At 44.0% G+C, this 14494-nt stretch overlaps 1 protein-coding gene across 4 annotated transcripts in view; it reads right to left on the reverse strand.

The window, feature by feature from the left end:
- The window catches only part of LOC125762247 (box A-binding factor), an 80080-nt gene that overhangs the window by 64939 nt on the left and 647 nt on the right, over window positions 1-14494 (reverse strand). For 2 of the 4 annotated variants that reach the window (XM_049424128.1, XM_049424121.1), the window contains exon 2: window positions 4822-6958. The gene's annotated coding sequence lies outside the window, so the exon portion shown is untranslated. Of the gene's footprint in view, window positions 1-3379; window positions 3398-4821; window positions 6961-14494 lie in introns of those variants that run through there. The other 2 variants (XM_049424122.1, XM_049424123.1) reach the window with 2 other exon arrangements.

Below are 14494 nucleotides of genomic sequence, written 5' to 3' on the forward strand. Positions count from 1 at the left end.
GCAAACATCTGACACAAATGCTTGGAATAAAGTAGGATAATGTTGAGCTAACCGCGTTCGTACATGCCCGCTCGACATGTTTAGTGGAAAGTTATTTCAATCCAGTTCGAAAAGACACGTAACATGCGTTTGTCGTTACGCAAACCAACCAACCCAACAGTTGGTAACCCCTTGCGCTAGGGGTACGTTTTATCGAAAGGGTGGGAAAAGAAAATCAGTCCAAGCGATAATCAATCACAGCTAGGTCGTCTTCGGCGACCTGTCCCGTTTGACATGTTGGTAGAATTTCGATGCTTCCAATCGGTTTCCCCAAAAATAGTTAAAATGGGGGCTATCAACATTTTTTGATTGGAAATGCGTACGCAGCTTTACAGCGCTAATAAAAGGATTGTAAAATCTTACACGAGCCACTAAGTGGCCACTGCTCCTATCAGCTACGACTGCGATGGGAACGCGCGCATGAATGTATCTTATCAGTTACGGCGTATCTTCGATTGATGCGCTCGATTCGCACGTGCAAATGTATAACAATCTATCGGGACGTTCGTTACAACGATTTAACATTCCAGCAGCATGAGTACACCGGTGAGATAAAAGGTGCAAAGAGGGCTTAACTACAAACAGACGCTTGTTTTTTTTGCATATATTGCTTTACAATATCCACACTAGTTACGGAGGAGTCACATTACGACTCGTCTTTCAAGTCTGGTTCGGTCAGACGCCGGTACATCATCATCATTATGTATGCGCGTCTGCACCGTCAGACTTGAGGCAGCAACGGGGCAAGGTGCCAAAAGGACCAGTCCGTACCACGTGCCATTCGGTCTGGTTCATCGGTATCCTACCTCCCGCTACAACAATCGATCATTAGCACGCCGGTATTGCGTCAGGGTTTTGTGGACGCAGGCAAAAACGTCACTGTGACGAGCAGTCAACACCGACGACAACGCCCGTGTTCATTGTTGGGCCGATTTTAATCGACACTGGCATGTTGCAACACACTCCACACCCGTAATTGCAGATCAGCTAAATGCACAGCCCAACTTTACGCTCGTCTGGCAATTCTTGGCACTCGGAACACACCTAAAAACGTCCTTTGAATCTCTTACACACGGCAACGGGCAAAATCTTGAGACATGGAAACGACACAAATTTCTATCACACCAGTCACATTTTAATGATCTGTGGTTAGTTGGGGGGGGTTTGCTTAGCAGCAGCAAAAGATGGTAAACGAAGGATTTAAATGATGGATTGTGTGTCAGATCACTCATAACCCACTTCTTCGCCACCTTGAACCATTGATTATCGGACATGCAAAAGGGACAGGTTCTCAACCTGTCACTAACTTTTGCCATCGTTACATCTCCGCGTAGAAGGTTCCTTTACGTAAAACATAAAACAAAAGGATGAAGATAGTATCTTTGCGACAATCCACAATGAATCCCGAATGGATAGATACATGAACTCGTCAAACAATGGATGTGATATGTAGGTTAAATAATTAAGATTGTTCTAAAAGATCTCTAAGTCAATTGTATTGTTAAAAATTGTCAATTGTTTTATATATTTACATGGGAAATTACTGATGAGAATTTGGAGAACTTCAAGATCATCGTCTAGAAGTCTACCGTACAACCGTATAATAACCGTATAATAAATATACGGTTTACTCGTCACTCGCCAGCATATCTCTGTCACTTTCGCTCAAGGTCCTTTATTGAGAAGTTTTCAAACTGAACGCCCTCTTGCAAACACTAACCAGCGGCTCATCACAAAGTATGTGGCAAATCTGTCCGTAACGTGCGAATCAAGGTGCAGGATAAATACAGCTTTGCCAACAGAACCTTGTAATCATCATCATTAAAGCTCGAGGACCGATTTCAACAATGCGATGAATGATGAGCACCTAACCAACGCGTTAGTGTCTATCTACGTTGACAGCTAATGGAGTTTCGATCACGAACTACAGGAACAGATCCACATCCGTACGTACGTACGCTCGTCACGATCGTTCTCGTGCCGTCTGGTGCTAACAACTAATGAACCCACAGGGACTTACTTACACACTGCTGAAGGAATCGACACCGAAGAAGAATTAATCGACATCGAGTAAGAACAAGCCTTGCATTAACGTTCTCCGCGTCCATCAGCAAAGCGCCCTTTAAGCGAGACGCTATGTAACATTCATTTATATCTTTAACGTACGTACGATCCAGAGTCACTTCCTGCACGATCGCACCCGGACGAAGGTGAATAGCATGAAAGTGCATTTTTATCTACTCCTAGTTACAGTCACACAACCGGAACCGATTCATCCCTTCGAAGCTCAAATCCGCTCAAGTGTATGGTAAACACTACCTGGATAAGAACCATATCAAATTCGTTTTTCATTCACGTAAACATTCAACCCAACCACCTAATGTACTAAATGGCATTAAGGGAGAGAAAAAAAAGAAACCGGTATCTGGCCACACAATTTCACAACAATCCTACATCCACCGAGCGGTGCTGTCGTTTGCTGATGCTGTGGACGATGGAAGACTTACGCCACCCGTGCTTGATTGACGATGCGAAAACAATCTCAGCCTTGAACTCGGTGGTGGAGTCTTCGGAACGTCGAAGCCGGAAATGTTTTTTTTCCCCACTTCAATCGGGCGAACCAATTGAACGATTGTGACCATGTCGGCGACGGTGGCGACATCTTAAGGGCCGCGTAGTTGCTCAACAGGCGCGTTGCTAGTGTGCGCCCCCGGGGCACCGGTTTAGTGCGACGGAACGCTGTGAGGAAACGCTTTACTAAATCAACTACACCCCGGTGTTAGGAGAAAGGTGTACTTTCCTAATCGGAACTGGTTATTGTTGTAGTTTACATTTTCTGTTATATTGCCCCTAGGCTAAAGTGCATATTTAAGTGTCCACTGTAAGGCGTATGAACTATCATTTTAAACACGTTTTGGGATTTTCCAAGATATTTGAAGTGTTAGTGCAGGTTGTCTATTCGACACGGTAGTATTTTTATTTCAAATGATATTCTGTTCAGCTTTTCTTGTACATTTTGTTGATTTATAATTGAAGTTATCCTGTACCTAATTTAATTGTTTATTTTAGATACTAAGCTTTGTTCAAGAATAACTTCTTTAGAACGTCTGATCACCTAGAATAGGAAGGTAAATGACAGAATAAATCCATATTTATAAGGACATCATCCAACGATATTATAAATCCCCCAATCATAACTTTACACACTTTATGTTGGTAATAAATTATCAACCTTGACACACACACCGCCAACCTTTTGAAGCTTTACGCACACCTCAATCGCTACGAAGTGAAACAAAGTTGACCTGATTAATTGCAACTACGTATTCTAGCGACATACTTTCCAGGTCACCTATCCGCTGTCAAGTTCTTTCTGTCCTCAATACCCAGCACCCGGTCTGGCCGTCCTGATTTGGATGCAACTTTTACAAATGTAGCTTTAAAACAAAAGTTACCACCACCACTACAATACCGCACCGATCAGCTCGTGCTAGCGCCACCAGTTCGTACCGGAAGCCGAGGTGAAATCACTTTCGAAAATATGAAAATTGCGCCACAAAACTAAAAGTGCGCCCCAGCGCAAAAAAAGCTCGTGCGCACTTTTGATATAACACGCACGCTCTGCAAAATGCAACCCAAATGGTGCACGCTTCAAGAGCAACTACTACGCGTTCGATTCAAATTCGATCACGCCGTTGGTAGCAACAGCAACAACAACGACAAAAAAAACGGTCTGGTGCAATGGTTAAGCACACCATTAAAGGTAGCATAATTTTACATGCGCACCGACAACTTCCCACCGCACGAGCCACTTATTATGATATGTCTGGTGCATTGGAAACGATTTTTTATTGTCTATTAAGGTACCTCTAAACTGTTAGTAATTTCTTTTCCTTTCAAATAGTTGCGCACCCCGACTGCGAGCTTCCGTCACGCTTACAGCGATAACGATTGATCACGTGAGGTTTGACGTTCCACTGTCAAAACACAAACTGTCAAAACCGACGACCCGTGCCAAGATCACGCAGGAAACTCGCAATCGATGATCCGATGTATTGATTCCAGTAGGCGAGAAACAATCGTTACGCTTGTCAATGTACAACCGCCTACAGTACTCGACGACATGGGGACGACCCTGCACGGTGTTACAGTTTTCTAATCTCCAACAACACACCACGCACACGCACGTCCAAGAAGTGGACGTTTCGTTCAGCGCAGTTGCAGTTGTGACGCATATCGCATAACCAATCGCGCACTATCGCCGTACGTTACATCAATGCGTGGTAACGATGGTGACAGCTTGCGGCCAGTTTGTCGGACGCACACGACATAATCTAGCCTTATCTGGAGGGGTTCCGAATGGCCGTCAGAAGATTGTAATATTATTTAACTCTTCGCTCCGCTTGTTTGTTTGTCCAGCAAACTCTAACGGTCCAAGGATCAATCAATTAGCGACTGGAGGGCAAAACACTGGCTGATTCAACTAAGCAACAAACAAAGTGTTGACAGAATGCAAACGAATCAGATTAAAAATAGATTCAATATAGGCAAAACAGAAACGTTCATTTTTCCCTTTAAAAAGGGTCTTTAAATCTTTGCTTTTACAATCCTAGTTGGATGCCCCATTGCACGTGGTTACTTAAAAAATAATTTAATTCAAACGTATTTCAAACTAATGTTCTGGAATTGCATAACTTCGCAGTTCCGAGAGGAAAACTTGTTTCCTCTACCATCAATATAATCTTCCCTCAAGATCTCTTTCACTTCATCGCATCTACTTACCGATCTACAAGAGTTAAACACTCTCCAGTATCAATGTACTCTGATGTATATCAGATCCAATTTCCGGATACTTTTTTTATGCTCTTCTGAACGTGCCTGTACTCCCACCTTTATATCACACACAAACACAACACTTCTTGATGCTTCTTCGAAGTGACGGAACCGGAAATATTTTCTCCCTAAAACGGGTACTTCTTCCGGCGCAGTACAAGGCGTCTGATTGAAAACATTCGTGAAAGAGCTCCTTTCGCCCTGACACCACTAAAACACTAACGGTCACTCAAGGCAAACAAACAAAAACACAACAACTATCGATGACGCAAAGCGGCAATGAAAGGAAGAAAACGTAAACAATGATAAAACAAAACGCACAAACACTACTACCGTGGCAAAGAGCACCACTACCATTCGCCGTACACTCGTCGAAGGCTGCACTCGTTTGGGTTCCACTTTCATCCACTATTGCTCTTGAGCTTTGCAATTTCCTGTTGCTTCCCGGCACGCCGCCGTCAATTTCGCACTTTCTTTTCTTACTTCGTACGCTGCTGCGTCGGTTCCACGCTCTAGCCTTCCTATTTTCACTGTTCAACCCGCCCTTGTACACTATTTTTCTTTCCAACCTTTCCGATGGATTACTCGCTTCGATTGGAAACGCTCGCACTATACGATTCCTTCCAAACCGACCCGAGTGCGATAGAGACCCGATTCACTGATAACACAACAGGCACCGTCTGAAGCTCGATTGATAATCGCTGGCAACACGGCTTCAAACGAAACCGACTGAGCGGAATTGTACCTACCAGGCAGTGCTGCGCTGCAACTGTGGGAGATGAAACAAGAGTCTTTGAATTTCTGTCGATAGATTAAGCAGGTCGACCGTTGAGTATGTCTAATACTTTGCGTTTAGTACTTTGTGCACTTGCAGCGGATTTTACGTCTCACGGGCAAGTGCCGTGAATGTATAGCAAACTCTATTAGCAACAGCAATGAACTGGCTGCTGATAACACACTGTGCTGTAGCGCATCATTTTTTACCTCACAGCACTACACTAACCATCGACGCGAACATTGGGACAATACGACGAGACTCGTTTCACCGAAAATAGAATCCATCGATCGGAAGAAAAAACATCGATCCGTTACAAAACAATCACGCTCACTTCCGACGATTCCGACTCTGCTGTCCACTACGCACAACTGATCGCGGTACGGACCGCCTGCACGGAACACTTCCCAAACACTGATCCTCAGACGCGATTTCGATGGCTTAGAGTGCTTTTGTTTGTCGTTTTGGACACAACAATAGGGTCGGAAGCGTTCAGCACACTCGCACACCCGTCCTCCTTCCCTGTGCTGCTGAAAAGTAAATCAACCGACCACGGCCAACAACGCACACAGACGCACACGAACGACGAATCTCAGAAACGGAACTCCATTTGATGTCGCGACGTTAGCGGAGAGACCACTGGAGGCTGTAAGGTTCTGGGCACTATTCAGCTAATTTACTAGAGCACATCAAACGCGCGCATTCCATTCTATTGCTCCGGCACCGTCCGTTCTATATCGCGGGTCCACCGATGCCCAACCGGGGCAACACACTGGGATGTGGATGGGCTGGAGTTCCGCTATGCAAGTCGCTTGTCGACCGGGGTTTGGATGCACCTTAGTTTCGTCTAATTATAGACACCTAACCCTGGTCGCACACACCAACAACCGTACGAGGTGGCCGGACAGCGCGGTAATGACGGGAAGATGCAGTCAATTGTTTGCTGTGGCTGATGGGTTGTCGATTAGTAGTGTTGCCGCTCGAAACACTACAAAAATTAACTACCCTCGAGTGTTACACCTCCTTTGCCGTTTTGGGGAGATGGGCCGTTGGGGGTATGAAGTACAAACGGACTACGGGATTTCAATCAGATTCTCACAAACATGTTCGTGAGGCCTATTGTGTACCTTTGACCGTTCAGCATTTCAGCGCTTCCCGTTTGGAATGTAACGTGCCACGTCCAAAAATCGGTTCCCCACCACTGTAATCGTGAACCGAGAACGCAACGAGATAACCGACCGACTAAAGAAGTTATAGATTCGGAAGGTCATAGAGTTGGATGCGTCATTTCGAACAGGCTGTGTCCATGGTCTGTAACGAAAGTGAAACGAATGAACCAGATGAGATAAGCGGCATGGAGATACGAAGGTGGTTTTTTCCACCACAAACATAATTCCTTTAATTAAGGTTTGTAAGTTAACCGGCCTTACTGCGCATAATTAAGATCAAAGTTTAGGTTTTATTCTGAGGTCCAGAAGTTGACTTTTATTAAGAATATAAATTTGCGTGATGAAAGATTTTTTTAATTGCTAAGTTCCACACAAGAGAAAAAAAGTTCAGGTCACGTCGGAAAATATTGTACTGCAATAAAGTTCAAACAAAGTGATGTTATTGCATTATGTTTCAACACGCCAACAGCCTAAGCAAGGTTATAAGTAAGTGCTTTTGCACTAGTATATTCAATAACTAGAGCATCTTTCGAAGAGACAAACACATTTTATTGCTTTTAAACGAGTTGAGAATGAACCAGCTAAACAGCCGTCTTAGTAAGCACATAGTTAAGTACACCACTAGTCCTGAGTTCAACTCCCGAGACATCCCAGCTAATTTAAACCATTTTCAGGTCAATGAGTTCATATAATGTAATTAACCATTTGAATAGGTTTTTCAGAATATTAAGTTCATACAAGATTATTTATTAAAAACCATAAATATCTCCACACACACACACACACACACAAGACGCGAAGGTAAAGAGAAAATTACCACTTCTCATGCGATGTGCTGCAGCTCTCTAATGTGCGATGCGCGTAACCTTTGCGCAACCTGTAAGAAACATGCACACTGATCTTTTGTGAATAAAGTGCCTTAATGAATTGCTGCAAGCCTTCAAAATCCTTGTGCTTGATTTCACCGATTTCATGCATCCGTGCAAACCGTAGAAACCGCATTGATTGGACTCTCAACTTCAGCGCACAGGTAATTTTTTGAGCTTGTGAATACGATAATTTATATTTATTTTAAATTCTTCCAAAAAAAAATATCCACTAAAACTATGATTTACTTCTTGCTAATGCAACATTGCTTCCGGAGGGCAACGTAACGTGTCTGGCTGATGAGGGTTCTTCATTCCGTGCCAGGACGTTATGCCACATCATTCGCCACCCCCAAAAAAAAACTCTTCCCACCTGCTTACCCACAAACGAGGGCGGAAAATTAGCACAGGAAAAGCGTTCCCTTACGTGTATGTTACCTGTCAGCCCATCAAAGCCAACCTTCCGTCTGTCTGGCAAGCATTGGTTCAAACATAATCCCTCGGCAAACCATTTCGGTGCGTTCATGCGAAATCGAAAGTACGGCCGCCTCCCCTGATATTGGATGACGCTTCCGCCTAGTGCAAAACAACGATACACACCCGGTCAGGCGCATGAAGAAACTTCCCATTGCATCACCCCTCCACCCGGGTCGCTGATCATTCCAAAAACCACACGCTCAACCCTCGACACGGATGGCGACCAATTGAAGCGTGCAACTGTTTGGCGATTTGCCAAAGGTGCTGGCCCACCTTACGTACGCGGCAATGTGGTACACTTTCGCGCCATTTCTTCCACGCCGAGCGTCATGTTTGGTCTATTCGAGCTCGCTAACAACGGATGGTTCGCTGGACCGTGCGTCCGCCAAATGGTGCATCCATTAATCCGATCCGACGAAACACCCGGCTGGAGTGGATGAATTGTTGCAAATTGTAATTATCTGAAGATGGTTACTTTCCTACCCTTCTTCTACCTAGCAGCTGGACGAGGTGACGATTACTGCGGCGGTGAAAGCACAGAATATGGAAAGAAAAACCTCCTCCAGCAAACAAACGGCAAACCACTAAACCACCGGTGAATGCAACAGATCATCCGCTTCAGTAATTCGATCGAGGATCGAGAAAAAAAGCTCCCAAGACTCACACGGTGATTGATGATGAGATTGTTACGACAAGCCTATCCATGGGGTTAAAATGTATCGCGGAAATAATCGTCCAATGCGACTACCCGCGTGCTCTCCGGTGGCCGGGGCAGCATCACCACCGAAAAGGTGCAATATTGTGACCGCATTAACCGACAAACACACGGCGAGCTTCATTCAAAATCGGCGCAGGATGAAGCATGGGGCCAACGGCTGATAAAAGATTGAGTAAGCCGATGATGATGACGTTTGATTTTCCATTTATTTCGTGGCAAAATCCGTACGCGGTGAGGAGGAGCTTTTTTATGTTGATTATAGACATTTTGCTACAAACGTAGCCCGAGACACGTTCATTCATTCAATGAACGGGCGTTGCGTGTGAATACGAAAGACTGCGTTACAGAAGCAACGAACCTGGTGTGGTATAATTTCATCATTTGATAATTTCATTTCAATTAGTCAGAAAAATTATTCACTTACAACGAGAAAAAAGTATATTTCCATTGTTGGAGAAAAAAAATTAGTAACAAAAACCTTAGTACATTAACCTTTTGTTCCATTTTAGATTTTTCATCATTTTTTTTGTTACAAAAAATCCCAACAATATATTTTGTTTTTTTTTTCTAACCTTTCCGAGGTAATGAATGATTTAAAGTCAAAAGTACGCTTACCGTTACTTCTGTGTGAACCTTTAAAAACTTCCATTTTTTGCCCTTCCTCCCGCCGCGTTTGGTTTTGTTTCTTCCTTTCATGAAATGACAATCACAAAGCACCGTGAAGTCGCTACGTAATGTTGCTGAATTGCTGAGGCCCACACCATTGGTACCGCACGATTACGTTGGCCGGTGACTTTCGGTAAAATTGCACTCACCATAATGAAATGAACGCCGGAAAAGCCGGACGAATGGTTCGACGATTGAAATTCGATTGGATAATAGTGAAACCCGTCCAACGTATCTACCTTCTCGGAACTCCGCGTGTACAGGAATATAAAAATTTTCTTGCACATTGTTTTAATAGGTAATAAAGTGATAAAGCTGGCGATTTTTTTTTTCGTTGGTACTTTAGTGTATCAAATGACATAATCGGTGGCAATAGTAGGAAAATGATCCTGGAAGTGATAATTATGGCACATGTAACACTTCCACCGAAGTAATTTATTCGACCTCTTTTTTCTAATGCAAAATTTATTACAAATTTGTAGTTAATTTATGTATATAAATAATGCAATTCTAATACAAATGATTGGGACATTTTATTAATTGTTTTCTTCGCATTTTAAACTATTATTCAACTTCAAAAATTGCTTACTTTTCCAATCATTACCGGTGTAGAAAATAGATCAAATCAGCATCCAAACATGGCGTCATAGCACTCGGTTGCACCACTTCCGATACGAGACAATCCATTCACCCACACAATCCATTAGCCCAAAGGCTGACTGGCAAGCCATTCAACGCCAAAGACATGCAATTATGATTGCACTTGATCGCACGATTGCAAGTAAAACTTAGACTTGCCAATGTTGCAACACCATTTTGTCCATGTTTCACATCGAAAGAGTTAAAATTAAACGAAAGAATCTAACAAAACATAACCGCTAACACTGTGCAATGCACGAACCATCGGAAGCAAAACATAATATTCACGCCCTCCATTTTGCAAAGCCATCCGGCCTGGGTCGGCGATAACACCGCGATGGATGGAAAATTGGCAATATACAAGCTTCCAACCTTCACACATTTTTTTGTAATGTTTAGGGAGCGTTTGCTTTGGAGCAGTCTGTAAAAAAGAAAGAGCAAAAGCTCCCCTTATTGATAGCCGTACAAACAGCAACAACAGCATACGTATGTTTGCCCACGCTGGCGCACACACACACACGCATACCATCCCGGGGACGGGTGTATCGGTGTGAAATTAGAAAGTGTTTTCTAACCATCCACAACCTAAACCGGCACCTCTGCACCATGGGCATAGGTACGGTTTGGAGCCTTTTGGCTGTACCCGACCACAGTTCAGAGGATATTGCTGTCTACATGCATTGCCGTACACTCTGCTGCTAATCGTACCCTTTCGCATATTTTTATAATCACTCTAATGTTGTGCTATTAAACTTTTTTTCTGTATGTGTGCGTGGGGGTGTAAACATAGGAATTCCACCGTCGCAATGTTACCCATTATTCAACAGATTGACCTTATGGGAAGAATCTCTACAACCTTCAAAAGTTGTCTCGTTCAAGTGCGGAAGGTATTTAAAAAAAAAAACAAACATAAAAAAAGCAGAAAAAAACCTAAAAAATCTAAAGATCCGAGCGATGAAAGTCGTCCCCCGTGTGACGATCGAATAATGAACTGCACCGTATTGGACGGATGCCACGCAACCGAAACGATCAGCGCCAACAGTGACGCCGAAGAGCGTCCACCATACCATTTGGGCGACCCGTCTGTGGCGTAGGTTTTGCTAAAGAGGACGTGCCGGAGGTATGCTAAGTTTCAAGCACTTCGTTCGTTTGCTAGCGTCGGCGACGGTTAACGGGTTTCGGTTTGGAAAACCTGCAGCCATAAGTCTGGTTCCATTTTCTATGAATGTGTGTATGTGTGTGTGTTTTTTTTTGTTTGTTTCGTTTCACCTGGACCGAACCCCCCCTTTTGCTCCCTCCCCCAACTACGACATTATGCGAACCTACATTAAGTGCGATGGCGACTGGCTGGCTCGCTGCGGCACATCGAAATGGTGAAGCATAAATATGCGCCGAGCGGGTTGAGGTGAGGTTGTTTATAGTTCTGTGCTGCCTCTCTCCCATCGCTCTAGACTGCTGTCGATAGCAGCACGGAACTTGAGCGTCCCGTAAAAAAAAACCCGTAAAAAATGACATTCGATTAAAAGAGGTATTGCCGTGCATTGTTCAGTGAGTTCCTCAAAAGATGCTGTGAAGCCTATGGTTTATTGCTTACAGTTTAATTAAACTGTGCTAAATTGGTTCCATGTTGAGGTAAAAATATTAAATTTTAAACAAGTTTACCTTCACGAAGTAAATTAGTAAGTTTAAAAAAATTCAACTAAAGTACAGTGTGTGTACTCCTTCATCAGGTACAATGAATTCTACTCCACATTAAATACTCACAAGGTGAATAGGAGGATCCAACGAAAGAAGAAAAAAAAAAGAAATCCATACAGCAGGTGACGGAAGTTAATCCACAACTAACTGCCTCGAGGGTGGTCAAACAACGTTCGATACAACCTCAATTACATGACGGTGGTGCAAATAAAACTGATCCACTTTGCACGCATTATACCACCATTAAGTGTCGGATTTAAAATTCTGACGCACCAAATGAGCGTTAGTGTGACGTTTTCAAGTTGGTTTCGACTTATACAATAGGTTTTTACAAATTTTACACATTAAAAAAAAACCTCTATAATTGTGTAAACGATTGATTGAGAGAGAAAGAGACAGAGACGTGATGTCTAAAAAGCGAAAATGTTCCAAACGAAGTCGATGCATCGTTTTACAGCGACACAACAACACACAACCGGAAAAGGTGTCGAAATGTCAACTCGTCCTTCGACGCGTTGCGACCGGTGCCAGAAGAGGACAGATTTAATTGGACCTCCTGGCTTCAAGCCTTCCCCGTTACCCGTTGCCTTGTGGGGGTTCGTCGTTTCCCTCCTGCGAAGTCGAATGACGTTCGCTTTTGCAGTATTGCTTATGTCTTGTTCTTGTTTTTTGCAATATATTTTTTTGTTGTTTCATGACAGGATTAAAACCGAAACTGCGTTGCGCTACGCTCTAAGATCACGCTTGCAACACGCATCCCAGTGCCAGTGACAGCGCGACACACTAATGCGGCCTCAATCCATAGTGCTCCGAGTGTGACCGTCCGATAAAGGTGCTTCATGACGTTAATTACAATGTAACGCGTTGCCCCCCAACGCCGGAGAGGAGACATCCGATTCGTATTTTCTTCCATTATTTTGCACACTTGGGATGTTGTGTTTTTTTGTTTTGTTTTTGCTGTTTGTTTGTAGACTCAATCAATATTCAGTCAGGTGCGTTCGGGTTCCTTGCGCAGCGAACCGACCACCGAAAGTCCTTGAAGCAAGAGGCGTCCTACAAGCGGCGTAGCACAAAGTGTATCACGCACCGCCAAGAGGAAAGCTAGATCCTCACCACTACATCGATGCATTATCGTGCTGATGCAACGGCCGTGCAATGGTTGTGCTCCGTCCCCACCCGTGTACCGAACGCCGGGCCGGGTACGACAAGATGACGAGGTTCTTTAATTGGACACGGGGAGTAGCGCAAAAAACCTCGAGAGGACCGTAAAAAGCCAAACGAGCTGTGCGCTGCTTCGAGAAGGGTTTCACAAGATCTTTGATCGGGTTTTGGGTGGAAATTTTCCTGCAGCGCAATGGTAAAGAGGGAATAGCTTTTGCCGTGTGTTTTAGAGCGCGCTCCGTCTCTGGTTCGGTGGGGGGAAAAACCCCGCCGTCATTTCGATGGAAAATGGACCTAAAGTAAAGGGCCTGCCTTTATGAAAATAAAACACACACTTAAGGCTCATATTTTTATACCCGTTGTACACGTTGGCAGCAACGCGAACCCTATTTTTGCAGTTTGAAGTGTCGCACCCACTCAGCCAATCAGGATCGGATGATCTTGAGATGGGTCGTTATCAATGGTTTCGGTACGCTCCGGGGCACACATTTTGCCAAGTGGACAGTAAAAACGTGATGGGATCGGTGAAGACGTTTTAAGCGTATTAAAAAAATAAACATTTGCACACACAGAACTGATATGTGGTATTGAATGCATGAGACAGCAAATGATGTTCGATCCACTTTTTGTTTGTTCTTCTTTGTAACCTTATCGGGGGTTCGAGGGTGGTTTTTTGTTTGCTACTCCATCACATCCAGTGCATCCGATGCGCTCTGCATTGCATTACGCAGAAATGATGCCTTATCACAATAGGCGCATACGCGGAATGTAATGCAAAAACCTTGTACGCGTCGTGTAATCAAACAAAACAAAAGATGCGCCTGCCTCTTACAAACATTCTCAGCAACGAAACGAAAACACACACACACCTCGGCACGTGGTGCGTTTGGCGCAATACGAATACCTGGACACATTTTCACCTGTGCACGCACTTACGTGTGCGTTCTCGACACGCACATTGGCCTGCCATTCACTGCCGCTTGCCGCACAGTGGAGAAGGCCAAAGCCACAACGCCGTAGGAATGTTCGAACGATTTACCCACAGCGAAGGCATACCGATCACGGATCATCGGTACACACCGCACGGCAGTACCCCACGATCGGTACGATCGGTGATGATTTGTAAGCCTACGGTGTAGGAGAATTGATACACTGTTTTGCGGTAGAAACCATTACTGGCGAATGGTGGTGATTTAAAGTGAACCATTTGAACAGATGTTTGGCTTTTTTCTTTCTTTCCGTTTTTCCTCAACATTCTTGCAAGAGTCAGAGCAGCGTCAGTGGTGTGGTGTGTTGCATGATGGCAACTTTCTACGAAGCAAGGAGACAGAAATGGTCCACAAACACATGCACAAGTTGTCTTCCAAAAACAAAAAAAAATCCTCACTGTGTTTAAACGATTCCCTTTTTTTCGAACAATGGTTTCAAGGTTTCTGAATATTGCATTTCACTC

This window comes from Anopheles funestus, chromosome 2RL, assembly GCF_943734845.2.
Source record: "Anopheles funestus chromosome 2RL, idAnoFuneDA-416_04, whole genome shotgun sequence".
In the NCBI taxonomy this organism is placed as follows: Eukaryota; Metazoa; Arthropoda; class Insecta; order Diptera; family Culicidae; genus Anopheles; species Anopheles funestus.